The sequence below is a fragment of the Mesocricetus auratus genome, unplaced genomic scaffold (genome assembly GCF_017639785.1).
Source record: "Mesocricetus auratus isolate SY011 unplaced genomic scaffold, BCM_Maur_2.0 Super-Scaffold_4256, whole genome shotgun sequence".
Lineage (NCBI taxonomy): Eukaryota > Metazoa > Chordata > Mammalia > Rodentia > Cricetidae > Mesocricetus > Mesocricetus auratus.
Genome location: NW_024429182.1, coordinates 71,818,355 through 71,825,354, shown reverse-complemented (window position 1 = coordinate 71,825,354; position 7,000 = coordinate 71,818,355). Strand labels below are relative to the sequence as shown.

Below are 7,000 nucleotides of genomic sequence, written 5' to 3'. Positions count from 1 at the left end.
TGAGTTCCAGGACAGGCTCCAAAACAACACAGAGAAACCCTGTCTCGAAAAACCAAAATAAATAAATAAATAATGTGATGGTTCCAGAGAAACAGCATTGGAGGCTAACTTATTGCCTCCCTGCAAATGTATATACACAAACAAAACAAGTTCTCTTGAAGCTACTTGTGGTGTGTGTATGTAATCCGAGAATTTGAGAAGCTGAGGCAGGAGGATTGTAAGTTTAAGGACAGCCTGGAATATATGTACAATGCGGCAAAGAAATAAAGGGAAGGAAGGAAGGAAAGAAAGGAAACCCTGTCTTGAAAAAAAGTGGATTAAGGTTCCTTTGACTAAGAACCAGATATAAAACTGCATGGGTAGGGTCTAAGTCACTGACCTGCTCAACACAAATACAAAAGATTGTTTTGACTCTTAATGGCTAGAAAGATGCCTCACAGGTTAAAAGTACTTGCTGTTTTTACAGGTTCTGTTCCTAGCAGCCACATGGAGGTTCACAATAGTCTTTGTTTTTTTTTTTTAAGATTTATTTATTACATATACACCAGATTGAATTGTAGATGGTTGTCAGCCACCATGTGGTTGCTGGGAATTGAACTCAAGGCCTCTGGAAGAGCAGTCAGTGCTCTTAACCTCTGAGCCACCTCTCTGTGGCGCCAGCACCACAAGCAACTCCAAGGTATCAGGAAAAGAGAGACAAGACGTCCATTTGTTTGTACTAAGAGAATGCATGTGTTGTCTTTATTGCCAGGAGTGTGTGTGTGTGTGTCTTCATTGCAAGTGCTAAGAGGTCTCTCCCTTGTAGGAGGGAGGAGCTTTTTATATAGGTTTACAGCACAGTGGAAAAAACCCCAGGTAGAAGAGATCATTGTTTTCCTCCTGCTGAATGTTGATGTCAGAGGGTTAAGGCCAGGGCAGTAAGCCAGGACTAGAAAACAGAAAGCACTTGGACTGGAAAACAAGTTGCACTTGTAGGCTGACCAGCAACTCACAGAGACCCCATGGGGCTGGGGCCCAACACTCTCCAGCCCCTAGTCTTCATTTTTTGAGACAGAGTTTCTCAATAGTTTTGGAACGTGTCCTGAACTTGTTCCTTAGACCAGGGTGGCCTCGAACTCACAAAGATCTACCTGCCTCTGCCTCCCAAGTGCTGGGATCAAAGATTTGCGCCACCACTGCCTGCCTGGCTTCACGATATTAATTCTAGTTCCAGAGGACCTGATGCCCTTTTTCCTGGCACCAGACATGCACATGATGCAAATACATGTAGGCAAACACTCACACACACACACACACACACACACACACACACACACACACACTCACACACACACACAAAACGGGCTGGAGGGATGGATAGCTGCACAGTTAAAAGCACCCACTTCTCCTGCAGAGGGCCCGAGTTCAGTTCCCAGTACCCATGTCAGGCAACTCATAACCATCTGCTCCAAGGAAACCCAAAGCCTCAGGCCACCTGCATTCACACACACACAACAACAACAACAAAAAAATACTGTTTAAAACAATGAATGCCTCTAATCCCAGTACTCTGGTGCAGGAGTTCAAGGTCATCCTCAGTCCTCAGCTACATAGAACGTCCCAGGCCAGCAAGGGATATGTGAGGCCATGTTGGGGGGTGATTAAGGGCCTGAAGAGATTGTTCAACAGTTAAGAGTACTTGTTGCTCTTGCAGAGGCAGGGGATCTCTGTGAGTTCTAGGTCAGCACAAGCTTTTAATACCAGCGATTGGGAGGCAGAGGCAGGCTGGTCTACAAGTTCCAGGATAGCTGGGACTGTTACACAGAGAAAGCCCATCTCAAAACAAAACAAAAAAGGGGGGGGTGCCCAGAAGCCCAGCTTTGCTGTGTGAATATGTAAGGAAGTGTCCAGGGCCTGACCCAGAAAGTGTTCAAAGAATGATTGTTGTGCTTGTAAGATAAACCTGATAGCCTGAGTTCAGTCCCCAGGCTCATGCGGTGGAAGGACAGAACCAACTCCTGAAAGATGTGTGGGTATATACATACACATGCATATTCACACAAAACAAAAATATATTTTAAAAAGGAAAGGGAAATGGGATGACTCAGTGGATAAAAAGCTCTTGCCGGGCTGGAGAGATGGCTCAGAGGTTAAGAGCACTGACTGCTCTTCCAGAGGTCATGAGTTCAATTCCCAGCAACCACATGGTGGCTCACAACCATCTGTAATGAGATCTGGTGCCCTTTCCTTGCTTGCAGACATACATAGAGGCAAGATGTTGTATTCATAATAAATAAATAAAATCTTTAAAAAAAAAAAAAAAGCTCTTGCCACTGAGAACTTGAGTTTACTCCTATGAACCATACGATGGAAGGTGAGAATCAGCTTCCAGAAGTTCTCTGGCCTCCATGTCCTGTGGCACTGATGCCTGCATACACATAAATAAAAATATAGTATTTTTTAAATGATTGCTATCCTTCCTTGCAATGTCTTTCTGATTAGAAACTCAAGAAGCAGATTTGAGAGCCATGATGAAAGAGAATATTGACCTACATGCAGTTTGTGTGGGAAGCACATCTTTCAAAATTGGCTTTGAGGTGGGCAGAATCTCTCGGGTTGCAGAAGGAAGGGGGCTGAAAGTTTTGACACCAGAGTCCTCCATTGCTTGCCAGTTCTATGACTTATAGTCTGTTTCTGGTGGGAAAACAAAGAAAACAGGACCCTATCTATATACGGGTACCTGTGACACATGGGATAACTAATGCATATAACTAAAAGGGGCTTAGCACAGAACTTAGTACATAGAAAAATTAAACCGGCTGTATTTTTTTTTTGACCTTTCGAGACAGGGTTTCTCTGTATTGCTTTGGAACTTGTCCTGGAATTTGCTCTGTGCAAAGGCTGGCCTGGAACTCAGAGATCTACCTGCCTCTGCCTCCAGAGTGCTGGGATTAAAGGCGTGCCCCACCAAAGCCCAGTTAAACTGGCTGTAGTTTAAAAGATTAGAAATGAAGCAGCTCTGGGGATATAACCAAGTTTGTAGAATCCTTGCAGGAAACTCTGGGCTGAATCCCCAGCACCACATAAGACCAGCCATACACAGGTTGGTGGTGGCTCACACCTTTAGTTCCAGCACTCAGGAGGCAGAGGCCGGCGGATCTCTGTGAGTTCGAGACAAGCCTGGTCTACAGAGTGAGTTCCAGGACAGTCTCCAAAGTTACAGAGAAACCCTGACTGGAAAAAACAAAACAGCCATGCACTCATTCCTGCAATCCCAGCAGTGAGCGGTGGAGATAATAAAGATAATAAAGAAATTCAAGTATGGTCTACAGAGCAGGGTATGAGGGTGTGGGCCAGCCAGGCCTAAATAGTGAGATCTAGTCTTCAAAAAATTCAAGGTCAGTCTTGAGCTCAAAGCCAACCTGGGCTATATGAGATTCTGTCTCAAAACAAAACAAACCAGAAGTAGAGATATAGGGATTAAAGTAGTAAAGGAGTGTGCTACCACCACCCAGCTGTATATCTTGGTTTTTTTGTTTGTTTTTTGCAGACAGCGTTTTTACTATGTAGTTCTGGCTAGCATAGAACTCACTCAGACTCACAGAGATCCACCTTCCCTTGCCTTCCAAATGCTGAGATTAAAAGTGTGCCCTACCACACCCAATATTTTGGTTTTTAAGTTTTTATCTCATGAGTATTTTACCTGCATGTATGTCTATGCACTACATTTGTGCCTGGTGCTCACAAAGACCACAAGAGAGCTTCAGATGCCCTGGGACTGCAATTAGAGACGGTTTCCAGCTACCACGTGGGTGCTGGGAATTGAACCTGAATCCTCTGGAAGAACAGCTTAGTGCTTTTAGCCACTGAGCCATCTCTCCAGCTCCCAAACTCTCATTTTGCAACACTTTTAAGTTTACTGGACAATTGCAAAGAAAATGTGGAAAGTTCTCAAACTCAGATCATACTACAGTGAACATCTTACATTGGTGTAATAGAACTGACTCTCCAAAACAATGCTATTATGAACTAAAATTTATATTTAATCAGACTTCTTTAGATTTTTTTCATTGTCCCTTATTCCAGGATCTCACCTACAATAATTTCTTGTTCAGGTTCTTTCACATGTGTGCAAGTTTTTGGAGGCCAGAAGTCAATGTCCAGTGTCTTTCCCTCTACCTTCTTGTTAACACAGGGTTTCTCTATGTAGCCCTGACTGGCCTGGAACTCACAGAGATCGGACTGACTCTGCTGCCTCCCAAGTGCTGAGTTTAAAGGTGTGCACCACCACAACCCACCAACCTTTTTAAAAAATTCTATTTATTTTATTTTGTAAAGGCTCAAGTGTGCCATACACAGTGCGTGTGGAGGTCAGAGCAGAACTTATGGGAGTCAGTTCTCTCCCTCGATTATCTGGATCTCCAGGAATAAACTCAAGTTATCAGGTTTGGTGGTAAACACCTTGTACCCACTGAGCCATCTTTTTTTTTTTTTTTTTTTTTTTTTTTTTGGCTTTTTTCAAGACAGGGTTTCTCTATGGCTTTGGAGGCTTTCCTGGAACTAGCTCTTGTAGACCAGGCTGGCCTCGAACTCACAGAGATCCACCTGCCTCTGCCTCCCAAGTGCTGGGATTAAAGGCATGTGCCACCACCGCCTGGCTCCCACTGAACCATTTTACTGGCCCTATGCCCAGCGGTTTCTCTGTAGCTTTGGAGCAAAGTTTATTATGTATACAACAGTGTTCCCTTTGCATGTATGCCTGCAGGCCAGAAGAGGGTGTCAGATCTGGTCAATCTACTTTTAGAAAGACAATAGAGGGCTGGAAATATGGCTCAGATGTTAAGAGCGCTGGCTGCTCTTTCAGTGCACCTGAGTTCAGTTCCCAGCACCCACATGGCAGCTCACAACCACTTGTAACTCCAGTCCCAAAGAATCTGACCCCCTCTTCTGGCCTCTGAGAGCACTGAACACAGGTAGTGCGCACACATGCAGTCAAAATACTTCCACATAAAAGAATTTAATTTTCGCCGGGCGTTGGTGGCCCACGCCTTTAATCCCAGCACTCGGGAGGCAGAGGCAGGCGGATCTCTGTGAGTTCGAGGCCAGCCTGGTCTACCGAGTGAGTTCCAGGACAGCCTCCAAAACAATACAGAGAAACCCTGTCTCGAAAAACCAAAAAAAAATTTTTTTAATTTTCTTTCTTTTTTTGTTTTTTGTTTTTTTGAGACAGAAAAAAAGAAGAAAGAAATTAGGAGCTAGTGAGATGGCTCGATATTAAGAGCATTTTCTGCCTCTCCAGAGGCCCTGGATTTGTTCCCAGCACCCACATCAGGTAACTTACAGTTATCCCAAGCTCCTGGAAGATCTGAAGCCTCTGGCCTCTGTAGGGCCACACATGTTACACATAATTTAAAATAATTTTAAAAATCTTGCTGGGCGGGCTGGAGAGATGGCTCAGAGGTTAAGAGCACTGGCTGCTCTTCCAAAGGTCCTGAGTTCAATTCCCAGCAACCACATGGTGGCTCACAACCATCTATAATGAGATCTGGTGCCCTCTTCTGACCTGCAGACATACATGCAGGCAGAATACTATATGCATAATAAATAAATGAATCTTTAAAAAAAATCTTGCTGGGCATTGGTAGTGTACTCGGGAGGCAGAGGCAGGAGGATCTCTGTGAGTTAGAGGCCAGCCTGGTCTATAGAGAGAGTGCCAGGACAGGCTCCAAAGCTACACAGAGAAACCCTGTCTCAAAAAACAAACAAACCAAAAATCTAAGCACGGTGGCACATTCTGCTACTCCCAGCACTTGGGAGGCAGAGGCAGGTAGATCTCTATAGTTCAAGGCCAGCCTGGTCTATATAATAAGTTACAAGCCAGCCAAGGGTTACATAGTGAAACTATGTCTTAAAAAATGATAATTACAGGTGGAGAAATGTCCCAATGGTTAAGAACACTGTTCTTCCAGAGCATCTGGAAGAGAAACCCTGTCTTGAAAAACAAGACAACAACCAAAGGATGTATTGTAATGGTGGAAGCTTCACCCGAGCCCCTGGCATCCAGACACCCAAAGAGTCTGAAATGTTATGGTGGAGGTTCCTTATAAGCCCCCCTCCCCTGTCTCCCTCCAAACCCTGCTGCATCTCAGAAAGCCTGCCAAATGATGACCCCCCTCCCTCAGAGATGCTCAAGACCACTCCCAAGGGTACTTAAACTGACCCCCCCAAAAAAAAGCCCAGACATGTAGTTTTCTCCTCTCTGGATGTCTGGAAAGCCATCTGAGAGCATTGTATCCATTAAACTCGGGCTTTTTCTAATTCAGTTGATTTGATCTCATTTGGATTGCTGCACCAGAGGAGAGGCTATCTGGGTGTAGAAACTTACCTAGCTAGGGAGATACCACGATCACAAAGGTCATGGTTTTCCCAGAGCGAGGCTTTTCCATTGGATTCTGGATATACTAAGCCCTGTAATTTCCCAAAATTCAAGAAGCTTGACTGCATCCATTGTGGTATGGGGGACTGTATTGGCACTCTCACCATGGCAGGTGGGAGGTGAGGGTGGAACAGAATGGATACTTTACAAAGACTTCCATGGTGACAATGAGCGAGCTGAGCTTGATGGCTCCTTTAGGAGGCTGCTACTGAGTCATCCCTGGCCACAATGGCAAATTCACTGACCTTTTCGTCAGTTCTAGCAGTGATTTTCCAGTCTAGTAGAGTTGACTTGGCCTTCATCAAGCTTCACACTGCTTCCCAGAGTCAGGGAGAGCTTTGGCCTAGGTCTTAGGAGTCTTCTTGCCTTTGCCTATTCACTGTCTTCAGGATCCTTCAAATTAATGGAAGTCAATGAACACTGAGCTGACTGGCTGGACACAAGTGACTTCACATCTCTGAAAAAAAATTTCTGATCCTTCTACCAAATGGGAATACAAACAAAACCTATCTCTCTCTCTTTTTTAAAGATTTATTTATCACATGCAGTGTTCTCTCCAGCACCAAACAAAAACCTATCTCAATG

At 44.5% G+C, this 7,000-nt stretch overlaps 1 non-coding gene across 1 annotated transcript; it reads left to right on the top strand.

Moving 5' to 3' along the window:
* The first annotated feature begins 6,356 nt into the window (after positions 1-6,356).
* On the top strand, positions 6,357-6,522 carry LOC121135677. The gene has a single exon (XR_005872778.1). It is a non-coding gene; the product is annotated as a U1 spliceosomal RNA (small nuclear RNA).
* Positions 6,523-7,000: the final 478 nt, after the last annotated feature.